At 42.2% G+C, this 14,592-nt stretch overlaps 1 long non-coding RNA gene across 1 annotated transcript; it reads left to right on the top strand.

Moving 5' to 3' along the window:
- The first annotated feature begins 4,776 nt into the window (after nt 1-4,776).
- Nucleotides 4,777-12,099, top strand: LOC141164560 (uncharacterized). Its single transcript, XR_012250927.1, has 2 exons — nt 4,777-4,887; nt 7,500-12,099. It is a non-coding gene; the product is annotated as an uncharacterized lncRNA (long non-coding RNA).
- Nucleotides 12,100-14,592: the final 2,493 nt, after the last annotated feature.

Raw genomic sequence — 14,592 nt, 5'->3', positions numbered from 1 at the left:
ATCAAGATTTCACCTGCCAAATCCACCATCCATCTGCTAGAGTCCACCCCGATGATGTCACTTTTAAAGATTGTTGATGAGACAATAAGACAAGAGCTAGATCTGTGGCTGCCAGACATCTCTGGAAACTTTGAAGCCCCTGGTTGGAAATCTGAATAAGGCTATGGTCACACTGAGTTTTTTGAAAGAGGATACTCTCCAAAATACTCCTCAACAACCACTTCAAAAACTCTTGGATAACTCTTCCAATTGGAAATCCACTTTGCAGTTCATATGAGGTTTTTTTTTTAGCTTTTTCAGATGTTTTGAGAAATGCCTGGTGGGAAAAAAGAAAGTGCATGTGACTTCTTTGCGGAGGATACGGAAGGATGCCTCAGCAAAGTAGGCACCATCCAATTAAAAGTATGCAAAGAACACAAAAGACTTTTCCAAAACACATACAGGGTCTATGTGTGCACAACGTCTTAAATTCAGACGAACCTGGCAAATTTTTCAAGTAGAAGACGCTTTAGGAAACCTGTATTTTTATGCAAAAATTATTACAAAACACTCCAAAAACCATTTGGGTCTTTTCTGGGCGTCTTTTCAGCTTTCCTATTGGCTTGTATTGTAAAACTAGATGGTGGCCCGATTCTAACGCATCAGGTATTCTAGAATATGTATGTGGCCAACCGGGAGCAATCAGCAGAGCGTTGTTTAAATTTGGCGCCAATCTCGCTGATTGGTCGCGGACGCCAGCCGCGACCAATCAGCAGAGCGGTATTTAAATTTTGCCCCAATAATGGTGATAGGTCACGGCCGCGACCAATCAGCAGAGCGGTGTTTAAATTTGGCACCAAAATTGCTGATTGGTCGCGGCCGGCCACCGCGACCAATCAGCAGAGCGTTGTTTAAATTTGGCGCCAATCTCGCTGATTGGTCGCGGCTGGCGTCCGCGACCAATCAGCAGAGCGTTGTTAAAATTTGGCGCCAAGCTCGCTGATTGGTCGCGGCTGGCGTCCGCGACCAATCAGCACAGCAGTGTTTAAATGTGGCGCCAAGATCGGTGATTGGTCGCGGCCGCTATTTAAATGTGGCGCCCAAATCGGTGATTGGTCGCGAGCAGCGGCCGCGACCAATCAGCACAGCGGTGTTTAAATTTTGCGCCAAGATCACTGTAGATGAGCGACTGCTCGCAGCAGAAGTATCCCGACCCTCAGCGCCGCTCCCCGGTCCTCCCTTGACACCCTAGCCGCTGATCTCCCGACAGTAGCCGCATGGTGTCACTAAGGTCCGGACATTTGTGTTCAAAATCGCTGATTGGTCGCGGGCGCTGCCAGCGACCAATCACCGATTTGGGCGCCACATTTAAATATCGGCCGCGACCAATCACCGATCTTGGCGCCACATTTAAACAGCACTGTGCTGATTGGTCGCGGACCCTGCCCGCGACCAATCACCGATTTGAGCGCCACATTTAAATAGCGGCCGCGACCAATCAGCACAGCAGTGTTTAAATGTGTCTGCAAGATCGGTGATTGGTCGCGGCCGCTATTTAAATGTGGCGCCCAAATCGCTGATTGGTCGCGGGCAGCGTCCGCGACCAATCAGCACAGCGGTGTTCAAATGTGGCGCCCAAATCGGTGATTGGTAGCGGGCTGCGTCCGCGCCCAATCAGCACAGCGGTGTTTAAAGGTCTCTGCAAGATCGGTGATTGGTCGCGGCTGCTATTTAAATGTGGCGCCCAAATCGGTGATTGGTCGCGGCCAGCGTCGGCGACCAATCAGCACAGCAGTGTTTAAAGGTCTCTGCAAGATCGGTGATTGGTCGCGGCAGCTCTTTAAATGTGGCGCACAAATCGGTGATCACTGATCTTGCCGCAAAAGTTAAACACCGTTGTGCTGATTGGTCGCGGACGCTGCCCGCGACCAATCACCGATTTGGGCGCCACATTTAAATAGCGGCCGCGACCAATCACCGATCTTGCAGACACATTTAAACACCGCTTTGCTGATTGGTCGCGGACGCTATTTAAATGTGGAGCCCAAATCAGTGATTGGTCGCGGGCAGCGGCCGCGACCAATCAGCACAGCGGTGTTTAACTTTTGGGCCAAGATCAGTGATTGGTCGCGGCGAGAGATCGCGACCAATCAGCGAATCGCATTGGTGAGGACCGGGGAGCGGAATCGTATTGGTGAGGACCGGGGAGCGGCGCTGCCTGTGCGGCTACTTCCGCTGCGAGAAGCCGGGAGATGAGCGACTGCTCGCAGCAGAAGTATCCCGACCCGCAGCGCCGCTCCCGGTCCTCCCTTGACACCCTAGCCGCATGGATGTCAGCACCGCTGCCTGTGCGGCTACTTCCGCTGCGAGAACCCGGGACATGAGCGGGCGCTCGCAGCAGAAGTATCCCGACCCGCAGCGCCGCTCCCCGGTCCTCCCTTGACACCCCAGCAGCATGGAGGTCATCTCCCGGCTGCATCGCCGCTGAGCTCCGTCCCGCAGATGAGCCGCTAACGGCCGCCATCTTTTTTCAGAAATCCCGCGGCGCTGATTGGCCGCTGCCGGACCAATGAGCGACGCGGGATTTCCTGGACAGACAGACAGACGGGATAAGACGATTATATATATAGATACAGATTGACTTCCGAGTGCAAAAGACCAGAAGAATACAAATGTAATTTTTTTTTAACCACTTGGAATTTTTAGAAACCTGAAGTGGTTGAAAGATGTTCAAAAGTCTGAACATGTGCACAGAAAGTTTTTTTTTTCTGTGGAAATGTATATATTCATTCTTTTGAGATTTTTCTTATAGGTTTTCAAGAGATTTCTGTGGTGGAATCTGCATGAAAAAGACATTGTGTGCACGTAGCCAGGCAAAGAAAAATTCCTCCAAAAACTACACAAAACAGTACAGTTTCTTGAAGCAGTTTCTGCTTGAAGAGCTCGTGGTTTTTAAACTCCTCAAAAAAAAATAATGTTTTCTCCAATAGCAGACATTTGAAGCCTGTCCCCTTGGTCACATAGATAATAGATTGTTAGAAAATCTTGTACAACATTTTGGGATCCATCAACAAAAGTCAACAAGGAGAAACTTTATCTTGGACTGGAAATTACATAACCTGACTTGGGAGGTGACTGATGGAAAGGGATGTCATCACACAAGAAGCAATGCCTTTCTGACCACTGCTCACCTGACTGGCTGCAGAGTTGGTGGTTGAAATGTCATTACTTCCATTCCTGGAGAAGGCCATCATCAGAGTTGCAGATCTGGAGTGACGGGGCATTCTAGTGTTAAGTATTGCTTTTTTTTTTTTCTTGTGAAGGATTCTTACTTTGCCTAATTTTTTTTAAAAGTAGCCAAAAACATTGAGAAGTTCCCGAAACTAAGATTTCCATGTTTTTCAACTTCTGAAACCTTCAAGAGAGGTATGATTTCTTCCTAGATGTTTGCCAATCTAACAACTTGCCCCTGGCGTCAACAAGAACATGGCAGTGCACAAACTTTGAGTTATGGTCTCCAAAAACCATAGCCCTGATGGACACACTGGGTCACATGTATTCTGTGAAGAAACGGAAGAACATAGCAGAGCATAAACGTTGAGACATGGTCTTCAAAAACCATAGACCTGATGGACACATTGGGTCACATGTATTCTCTGAAGAAATGGAAGAACATAGCAGAGCAAAAACATTGAGACATGGTCTTCAAAAACCATAGACCAGATGGACGCATTGGGTCACATGTATGCTCTGAAGAAATGGAAGAACATAGCAGAGCACAAACATTGAGACATGGTCTTCAAAAACCATAGACCAGATGGACACATTGGGTCACATGTATTCTCTGAAGAAACGGAAGAACAAAGCAGAGCACAAACGTTGAGACATGGTCTTCAAAAACCATAGACCAGATGAACACATTGGGTCACATGTATTCTCTGAAGAAATGGAAGAACATAGTAGAGCACAAAAGTTGAGACATGGTCTTCAAAAACCATGAACCCAATGGACACATTGGGGTCACATGTATTCACCGGAGATAATGGAAGAACTACTTTTTACCACAAAGGGATTTGGACGTAAGCAAACCTCCAATAGCAATAAATAGGAGATGACAGGGTTTGTATCTTGGTGTAATCGCAAACTAAGGAGAGCAAAACTGTCAAGGAGGAAGACGATAGTCGGGACCTTTGATCATGTTAAGCCTTTCAGCCTGTGTCTCGGAGCACACGGACGTGGAACAAAGTGCTTCATACATAAATGGGGACGGGAAAATAGAAGTATGATATTCCTTTAAAGGCTTCTCCACCATCTAAATCACAATGCAAACAGGTGGAAAAAACACAACCTTTTGATGTGACATCCTATTAATCTCGTTGCAAAGTAATCCGACACCGCTCTGTGTCATTTACATTCCATGTCCTTTCTTCATCATATGTATTGCTTAACTTTACACTTACCTGCAACTATAAGCTGCAGAGGTACCTGGTGCACTCGGTCCTGATGTCTAATGTGATGTAAAAGCCCCTCTGCCACATAAGAAGACACCAGTATTATACATGGCACCTTATGTGGGACCTTACAGATTTTGCATAGGGACCCAGGAGCTTCACGTTAAACCTGTGCCCTCACTATTTCTACAATTTAGGAACACTAATCTAAAATGTGAACACAGCAAGGGATTAATAAATAAAACCACAATACAACACCCAGGGACGGTATTAGGAGAGGGTGGAGTGAATGGGCTATTGCCCAGGCCCACACTTCTTTGAGGGCCCCCAGGGTTTACTTCAGAAACTACACTGATTGCTTCAGGAACTGTGGTGACATCTTGGTCATGTGACCATGATATCACCACAGGTGTTGTACGACGCGAGAATCTAAAAGAACTGAAGAAGAGACAGACTTGTAAGTATTCTATAGTGTGTATATATATATATATATATATATGTATGTGCTCTGTATACACATATGTGTATGTGCTGTGTATATGTGTGTATGCGCTCCGTGTAAGCATGTCTCTGTATGTGCTCTGTGTATGCAGCATATTTCTATATGTGCTCTGTGTATGCAGCATGTCTCTGTATGTGCTCTGTGTATGCAGCATGTCTCTGCATGTGCTCTGTGTATGCAGCATGTCTCTGCATGTGCTCTGTGTATGCAGCATGTCTCTGCATGTGCTCTGTGTATGCAGCATGTCTCTGTATGTGCTCTGTGTATGCAGCATGTCTCTGTATGTGCTCTGTGTATGCAGCATGTCTCTGTATGTGCTCTGTGTATGCAGCATGTCTCTGCATGTGCTCTGTGTATGCAGCATGTCTCTGCATGTGCTTTGTGTATGCAGCATGTCTCTGTATGTGCTTTGTATGCAGCATGTCTCTGTATGTGCTCTGTGTATGCAGCATGTCTCTGTATGTGCTCTGTGTACGCAGCATATCTCTGTATGTGCTCTGTGTATGCAGCATGTCTCTGTATGTGCTCTGTGTATGCAGCATGTCTCTGTATGTGCTCTGTGTATGCAGCATGTCTCTGTATGTGCTCTGTGTATGCAGCATATTTCTATATGTGCTTTGTGTATGCAGCATGTCTCTGTATGTGCTCTGTGTATGCAGCATATTTCTATATGTGCTTTGTGTATGCAGCATGTCTCTGTATATGCTGTGTATGCAGCATGTCTCTGTATGTGCTCTGTGTATGCAGCATGTCTCTGTATGTGCTCTGTGTATGCAGTATATTTCTATATGTGCTTTGTGTATGCAGCATGTCTCTGTATATGCTCTGTGTATGCAGCATATCTCTGTATATGCTGTGTGAATGCAGCATATCTCTGTATATGCTGTGTGAATGCAGCATGTCTCTATGTGCTCTGTGTATGCTGTGTGAATGCAGCATGTCTCTATGTGCTCTGTGTATGCAGCATGTCTCTGTATGTGCTCTGTGTACGCAGCATGTCTCTGTATGTGCTCTGTGTACGCAGCATATTTCTATATGTGCTTTGTGTATGCAGCATGTCTCTGTATATGCTCTGTGTATGCAGCATATCTCTGTATATGCTGTGTGAATGCAGCATGTCTCTGTATGTGCTGTGCATGCAGTATGTCTGTATGTATGTGCTCTGTGTATGCAGAATGTCTGTGTTCTGTGTATGCAGCATTTCTCTGTATGTGCTCTTTGTATACAAATGTGTATGTATGTGCTCTGTGAATACATGTGTGTGCTGTGTGTATAGACATATGTGTATGTGTTGTGTGTATATACAGTACATATGTGTATGTGTAACATACAGTGCAGTGTGTGTGTCACATACTGTATATGTGGCATCCACATTTATAAGTCTCGGTAGCACAGATAAGAGTTCATAGGTGTAAAAATATCAGCCATAGGCCAATGAACAAGCAAAATGCTGCTCATTCGTCGGGCGATTGGATTGTTTATGTCGGAACAAAGATAATTGTTCTCAGCAGCACATCACTGGGGGAAAACTGCAGATGTGCTGCTGATAACATGATACTGTATGGAGACAGATTGATCTCCTGGTGAACGCTCTGTGCCATAATTCTTCGTCAACCTGTGAAGAGGCCGGGAAACAAGCGCTGAACCACTTCAATATTGTCGATCGCACTCATTTATCGGCCTGAACTCAGTGCATGTAAATGCAACCGAAATGTTCCTGAGTGATGGTGCAATGTGTGAGCATTTAGGGCCCATTTTAAACTTTTGCACAGGGCCCCACTTTGTCTAAAATGGGCCCTGACTACACCATGCATGGACCTCACTGATCACCTAACATATTAGTAAATACATAAATAATACCAAAAATAACGTATACTTAAAACTTTGCATTATTGTGTTCCTCCGTTATCCCTCCTGGCAATTTAAAAATGTTAGAGTGTTAGCAGTCCCTTTGTCCATAAAGTTGTGTCTCTACACAGTCTTACACTATCACACCTGATTAACACTTTCTATTCGCAGGGGGATAGTAACAACCAATTTAATCAAACATTTTCAAGAAGAATAACAGAAGGATGGTGCAGAATTTTCCACAAAAATCGTTTTTTTTCTTTCTTTTTTTTATAAATTCAAATGTTTGCAAAAATGTCAAATTTTAGGAAAGTGTTACTTTCCCTATTATTCCTCCTGGTAATGGATTAATAAATGGACAACTTTATGTTTCCATTCCACCTTGTCATTAAAGCCATGACATTCCTTTTCCAAACTAGGAATACCCCGATACTCTGCTTATAGCGTCAGACTGTGATGGGATGCACTATACTGATAAAGGGAATGGGAGAGCTCAGTTTGCAATATAGTCAACCATTGCCAGGAGGAGTAACAAAGGAACCTCACACTGCAGAGTTATATTTAATGCAATTATTTGCTAAAACAAACATGTCAGAAGCACTGAGAGATCCTTTTTAGGTGGACAGGGTGTGTGACTTTTTATACAGTGGGGCAAATACCGTAAGTATTTGATACAGTGTACCTACGATAAAAATTACAGACCTCTCCATTCTTTGTAGGTGGGAAAACTTGCAAAATCGGCAGCATATCAAATACTTATTTTCCCCACTGTATATCGATGATCAAGTGGTAAACAGAGAGGCAAACGATGAAGAACTTGAAAGTCATCTTTCCTACATATTGAAACGACTGTTACAAAGATACCCGTTGTAGACCGTACACCTTCGCATGAAAGGTGTGCGCCGCCGTTATCTCACCTACCTGGACTCTAAATTGGTTTTATTGCCGCCATGTGCTGAAATATCACATTTTCTTATCAGGAGATAATAGAATTTGTTTGAACCTGGACTGTGTACGTGTTATCGTACCGAATAATGAGGTCTACTTCTGTTGACGCCCCTTTCTTAAATTTACAGTCCCATCAACATAGTTTGCATTGCAGGGTTGGTCTGGTTTAGGTATTCACCCGTCGGAAGTCAACAAAGCCATGAAGCACGATGCTTCCCGCTACTTTCACTTTTAGGAAAAAAATTTGTGCGGCCCCCGGAGACCTGGAATAAGTATTTGCTTTCTGCCTTACCTTCATTTATAGGTGACACAATTAGGATAATCAATCACCGTGGAGAAAGCGACTGAATGAATATATTGTTCTACGTCTTCACTTTCGAGGCTGCGCTCACTATTAATCAGCGGGGGGGCGATGAGGGTGCAGTTTAATTTGAGATTTGCCTTTTATGGGGATTTGGTTAGGCATTACTTTTCCTTTTGATTTGGAATATTACAGCCAGATGTCCTTGATTTACCATCACAATTTCTGAAAACAAAAAGTAACAGTCACCTAACCGGCCAAATTAAATCCAGACGTTCTTCGCTTTTCTCCCCGTTTGCTGGAGATGGCACTGGGCCACATCGGATAAGGCTGCAATATGCACATATTTACGGAGACTTACCTTGAATAACACTTTACTACATCATTATATATGGTCTCATTAAGTCGTATTAGCAATTAATTATTTATTATAAAGAGAAAAAAAAAGTTTACCCCTAGAGACCACATGTGTGGCTATCACTTCCATTGTAGGTCTTGGAAATACTGAAACTGAGAAATGGGTCTGAAGAAATATCATTAACTGGTTCCACTTTGCAACCAGATGTAGTCATTGTGGAGAATCAAGCCTCACTGGGAACCACCAATATGGCTGAGCCTATCCTAGAGGTACCCTCTATACAATCTCTAAAATGCTCTCAAATGTAGGAAGGAGGAACTAGTCAGAGAGTCATATCAACCAGTTTTTGTACTAAAGCTGAGAAAGAGGTGTCCAAACACAAAAAAAAGCAAAATGGCTGCACATGCCAATTTTGGCAGGACTGTCCAACAATGTTAAGTAGATTGGGGCCTCTTGACTCTCCACCAACAAAGTATGTCGGAGAAAAGAAGAATCTGCCATATAGAAGTTTGTTCTACTTGGAGATAAGCATCCACCAGCCGTGTCTAGCCATCAGCTCAAGGAACAGCCCTCGGCTCAATGAGCATTTGATCGAAAGCTATTGAAGGTATATTGGCATCTTAAGTTTAAGACTGGAGAGTTGTTGGGGTTTGACCCCACCTCAGGAGGAAGGACCTTGATTTGGCCCTCAAGCTCCCTTCTTCTGTTTCTTCAGAATTCATCTTTGCTACTTAGTCATTGTTCCACAAAGGCATCAGCAATGAATGCTTGCCAATTAGCCACCCAGAGACTTCCAATGATTTTTGGCCAAAAGGAAAATACATATGTATGTGTGTCTTGATCAAAAGTAAATAAAGGCCAGCTCATGTGGCCTCTGAAAAAAGGAGGTCATCTCAGGTTGACTCTATCTTGCTTTTGTATGGATCTCAGGAAGACCACATCCTTCTTTTGTATTGGTAGGTTGAACCTGAGCAGAAGTTCCCTCAAAAAGGTATGTGCACACAGAGTTTTTGAGGAATTTTTGGAGCAGAAACTCTCCAAATCCTCCTCAAAAACTTGAAGGTTCTACTCTGAAAATTCATAAAGACTCCGTGTGCACATACCCAAAAGCCACAAATTTTGGCTCCAAGTTTCAGAAATAGAGAGATGTAGGGATTTTTGAAAATTGTTCAATTTGCTCTTTAACTCCTCGTATCCTATAGTTCAAGTTTCCAAGATGCAGTAAGGTCATTGCCTTGGAGACACACTTCATCCATCACCTTATAATCTATTGGTTACAACCAGTTAAAAGGGTGTTCTAAAGTTTGAAAGTTATTCCCTATACACTCGATAGGGAAAAACTTACCAATTGCTGGGAGTCCGACTGCCATGGCCCCCATAGGCTGGATGGAGCAGAGGCCGATCATGCACCCTGCTGCTTCATTAATTCTAATTGGCACACCAAAGATCAGCTGAGCACATCGCTCGACAATCTCCAGCATTCCCATATGGAGCAGCAGTGCACATGATCGACCTCTGCTACAGTTCTCTGGATCAATGGGGCTATGGCAGTCGGACCTCTACCAATTAGAAGGTTATCCCCTATCACATGGCTAGGGGATAACCTTCAAACTTGAGATTATTTTTAATAGTAAAATGGAAAAGGACCAGTGGAAAGTCAAGGAATATAACCTGAACAATAGGACTCATTTGCATTTTTTTTAAGTGACTTTTTTGTCTTCTGGAATTCGTTGCAATTTTTAAATTTTTTAAAATAGCACACACAGTTTAATGAATTTTGAACAAATGTAAAACTATTCTTTAATTTATGTCTTTTACCCGTTGGCCACTTTTCTAGACGAAAAAAAAAAAAAAATCACACGATCCATTAAAATGTCACACGCAACTCTAACATTTGAGCAAAAATTTCTGACGGAAAAAAAAGAAAATCAAGAGGAGAATGCAGTATTTCTGCACAAAAATTTTGTAAAATATTAAAAAGTTGAAAACACTGAATCGGCCACAAACATCTGGTTTATAAAAACCATGCCCACAATGGGGAATAGAAAAGTAAAGCAAATGAATAATAGACTTCAAAAAAGAAAAAATTAAAGCAAAACCAAAACATGCTTAAAATAGGAAAAACTAGATAAAAATCTGGTGCAAATGTAATTATTTGGATTCTTAGTCTTTACACTCAAGAGTAATTAATCAAATTCTTAGTCTCCACATCCAAGAGTACTTCTTATTCGTACAAGGTTATAAAACCTAAGAAAGAAAATGTTTTTAATGGGTGTACTGGTAACCTCAAAGTCATGTAGACTCAACAGAATAGGTAAAGACAACTGTGGGACCTGTTGGGTGTTGGAGCACCATCCCTGGTCGAACTTTATTTTGCATGGGTTGACTTCACCTTGGCAGAAATTTTTACCTATCCAAGCCCTACAACATAGACAAAAATTGAAATGGCTAAACATTCTTCTTTCCTATACTGGATGGAAAAACAAATAGAGATTTGCATTGGGTTGACCCAACAAAGAGGAGGAGGAACCATGCCGTTGAGCCTTCTCGTCTGATATTTCTTCAGCTTTCTGTGTTGTCCCAAGGTCACCGCTCCACAAATTTGTTCCATCCATCAACGAGGCTTTCCTATTGGCTTCAACCTCATTTCGCAGATAACCCAACCCTTAAAGAGCCTCTAACAGCCGCTCTACTTTATATTTCACCAGGCACAATGTGAGCATTATGGCTTCCTCAATATTCCTCTACACATGGAATACCTGTAAACATTTTTTGCCATACTGTTTATTATTTGTCCGTTCTCCACTGCGACGATAACTGGGCAGATTACCAAATGGAAGCAGCAAGGATTTATTTTTTTGGAAAACATGGTGGGCTACACATCAAACAAACAGAAACATTCTAAGTCCCCTTTATATATAAAGCAACTAGTCAAAGGTTCTTTGTTCATCTCACCTCCTGGCTGAATGTCCGGCTACGTACGCAGGGTCTTCCTAAACAAGTATCATGTGCCAGACTGCGGCATCGGTGCATGTCAGATAACTCGGCATATGAAGTGCTGACATGAGAGAAAATAAAATAAAATCTGAGGATGATGTATACAGTCTACTTTATAGGACGGTTATGCTTCGAGGAATCTCTGAAATGTTGCAGAACCCAGAGAAGGTAAAATTCCACCCGTGGACAACCAATAAATATTTATTTACGTAGGAAAAAGTAGAACTGTCTGTATAGATTTAGGGGCAGACAGAAAACCGGCAACTATTACATAAAAACAACATACTTTTAAATTATTTTACATTTAATATTATTTAGCCATTCAGGCTCCACATAGAAGCCAATAAAGAAAAAAAGCACCAAAGCCGCACAGTTCAGCAGCGTCTTGAGATGAACAGGGGAAGCAGCTTTCATGAAAATCACATCCATTTTGCTCGGACGCAATTTCTGTGGAAAAAAAAGCAGCAGAAAAAAAAAAGCAGCATGTGAACATGGACTCGGCGTTACATCTTTATTACATTTTTTATGGCGGTAATGGGAAAAAAATCAATCACAATGTTTTTTTCCGATATTTACCGATTAACATCAATAATCTGATCGCTGTGTTGTGCGGGTCGTTGCGATTACAGGGACACCAAATACGTCTTATTTGCTAATTTGTGATGTTTATTATTTTTTTAAAAAACACATTAAAATTATTATTATTATTTTTTTATTGTTTTTCAATATTTTTCAGTAATTTCATATGATGAAAAAAAAAACAGACTTTAAATTTCCCGCTAGATTACAAAGACGTAGAAATACATTGCTATGTATATATGTATCTCTAAGGATCAGCACATTCTACCTGTGAGGTCAGAGCTTTAAGTATAGAAAATCCTCCTATTTTTGTCAATGCAAGTTGTGGCTCATAGCTTTAGCTGCTGCCTGCATTGATGCAGGTTGTGGGTTTGATTCCCGGGGAGAAGAGACCACAAGAAAAAAATAGATTTGTTTATTTCATTAATGGAGGTGTATGCAGAGAAGCTGGACCCGCCTTCCGAGGAGGAGCTACGGAGTGATGAAGATGCAGAGAGAAGACATTGCACAGAGAGAGTTGAGTAGAAATCAAGGCAGTCCTACTCAATCCAGGACGTTTGGAAGCTATACTTTCCATTTTGTAGAGGGGAAGTCCCTCATATCTGCACATGGAAAGCAATTATCTATGTGACTAGTAATATTCGCACAGTGGGGGGTACATTATCCCATATATCACATATCTAAATTCAATATACATGTAGGAATTTATTCTTAGATATAGACGTAGAAATCCCTCAGATTTTGCCAGAAAGTCCAAGTAACTTAAATGCAAAATGAGGTGGAGCCTATACAAACTCTGTCCAAAGGTGGGTGGTCCTAATTGTTTGGAGGCAGTACTAAGTGTTCCCAGGGCACAAAGCATTATATTTTTTACATATAGCAGTAGAAAACCCATCCATAAGTGTCAACAGTTCCAAATCTAATGGGCCAGTTCTGGGAACCGAAGCACAAAAGGGGTGGGGCTTATAACAATTTTCTTCAGAGGAGGGCAGTCCTAATTTTTTGGTGTGTATCCAAGGCGGGGTTTAAATCTTTCAAATTTTCGCCCATTAGAATGTTGATAAGTATGTTCGCCATTCTAATACATAACCCCCTGGGAGAGTGTGCATTTATGACAGGATATGTTCACTTCTGAAAGTATTTTATTTTTTTGTTCTTATGAATCTAAAATGAAAATTCAAGCAACTTTTGCAAATGGCCTCCTTTAAAAATCTTCTAGCCTATGCAAATTTCTGTGTCTCCACGGTTACAGACTACAAAAAAACGTTGCGTAGTCTGATCTTGCAGTCCAACTCTCCGGTATCGGTCTCCTAATTTTTGCTAACATACATTTAATAGATTTTTAGAAATAAGGAAAAAAATAGTAAGAAAAATTATTACAGGATCTGACTACACAAGATTTGTTTGTAGTCTGTAACCATGGAGACCAATATATTTTTCATAAAAGCTGCAGATACCAAACGGTAGTTGATTTTTAATGAAAACTATTGGCAAAGTTGCCTGATCTTTCATTTTAGATTCATTCGATGGTGTTCCCCAATTTATACTTGTCGCAGCATTCCCTGATGGCATGATAGAAGTTGTAGTTTTGCCAGAGGTTGGGGACTAATACATGAGAGCAAAAAAATAAAAAAATTGTAAAATGGACAGTGCAGTTGATTAGTTGGGGGTCACAACAATTTTCTTGTTTTCAAAGTCATCTGAGGAACCAACCCAAAACAGAGGAGGGGGAAGGTCTACATGGACAACAGGCTAACATTTACCAACTAAGGTTACAAACCAAAATATAATTATCTAAAATTAACAAAAATGCCTGTCAGTCTGCGTCAGCCAGATTACAAATCACAACAAACGGAGCCCGTTCAATAAAACCGAATTCTACAGAGGGCTTGGAAAACGGCCATAATACAAAGAATGTAATGTGTGGGGTGACTGCTGACCTAAGAGTCTTCTGTTTGGAAGAAGTGAGGTCACCGAGGCTGTGAAACGTGAAGCTTTCACAAGGTGCGTGTGTTTAACCAGCAGAAACTACGGCCGTCATGGTGATACCTGCGGGCGTTTCTATTCATACAGAAATACTTTTCATTCCTTCCCCCCAAAAAAAATAAAAATCCAAATTTGACATCTACCCCAACGTACAAAATACGGAAAGGGCCAACATATTCTATGGAGCTGTACATAGATAAGGCAGTCACCATAAGGCCAGGTTCAGACTGGCTGACCGAATACGGACCGGATCGTCAGAGGGTCTCCCGATCAGAACTTATAGCCTCTTATAGCCGGTGATTAATCCGTACATATACGGACCATAAAATATGGCCACCTGAATCTGGCCTAACAAAGGGTTTCCAGGAAGATACATAGATTCGGAACTCCACAGATCAGCAGCACAAAGGGGCCACGAACAATTGATAGCTAATGCCCCTTCATTCTACTAATCAGTGGTGGTTAGACACCCATCACGCACTAAGGCCCTCCTATGTAAAGCCAATCAATGTGTTTTCTAGAAAGCCCCTAAAGGGGTTGTCTCATGAAACAAGTTATTGCTTAACCACAAGTTAGGTGATAACTTACCATTCGTGGAGTTCAGAACACGGCACTTTTATCCCCGTTAGAATGGGGAAGCAGT

Source organism: Phyllobates terribilis, unplaced genomic scaffold (genome assembly GCF_046119375.1).
Source record: "Phyllobates terribilis strain yellow unplaced genomic scaffold, ASM4611937v1 Scaffold_10__3_contigs__length_209671492, whole genome shotgun sequence".
In the NCBI taxonomy this organism is placed as follows: domain Eukaryota; kingdom Metazoa; phylum Chordata; class Amphibia; order Anura; family Dendrobatidae; genus Phyllobates; species Phyllobates terribilis.
This window is presented reverse-complemented; position numbering and strand designations above follow the sequence as displayed.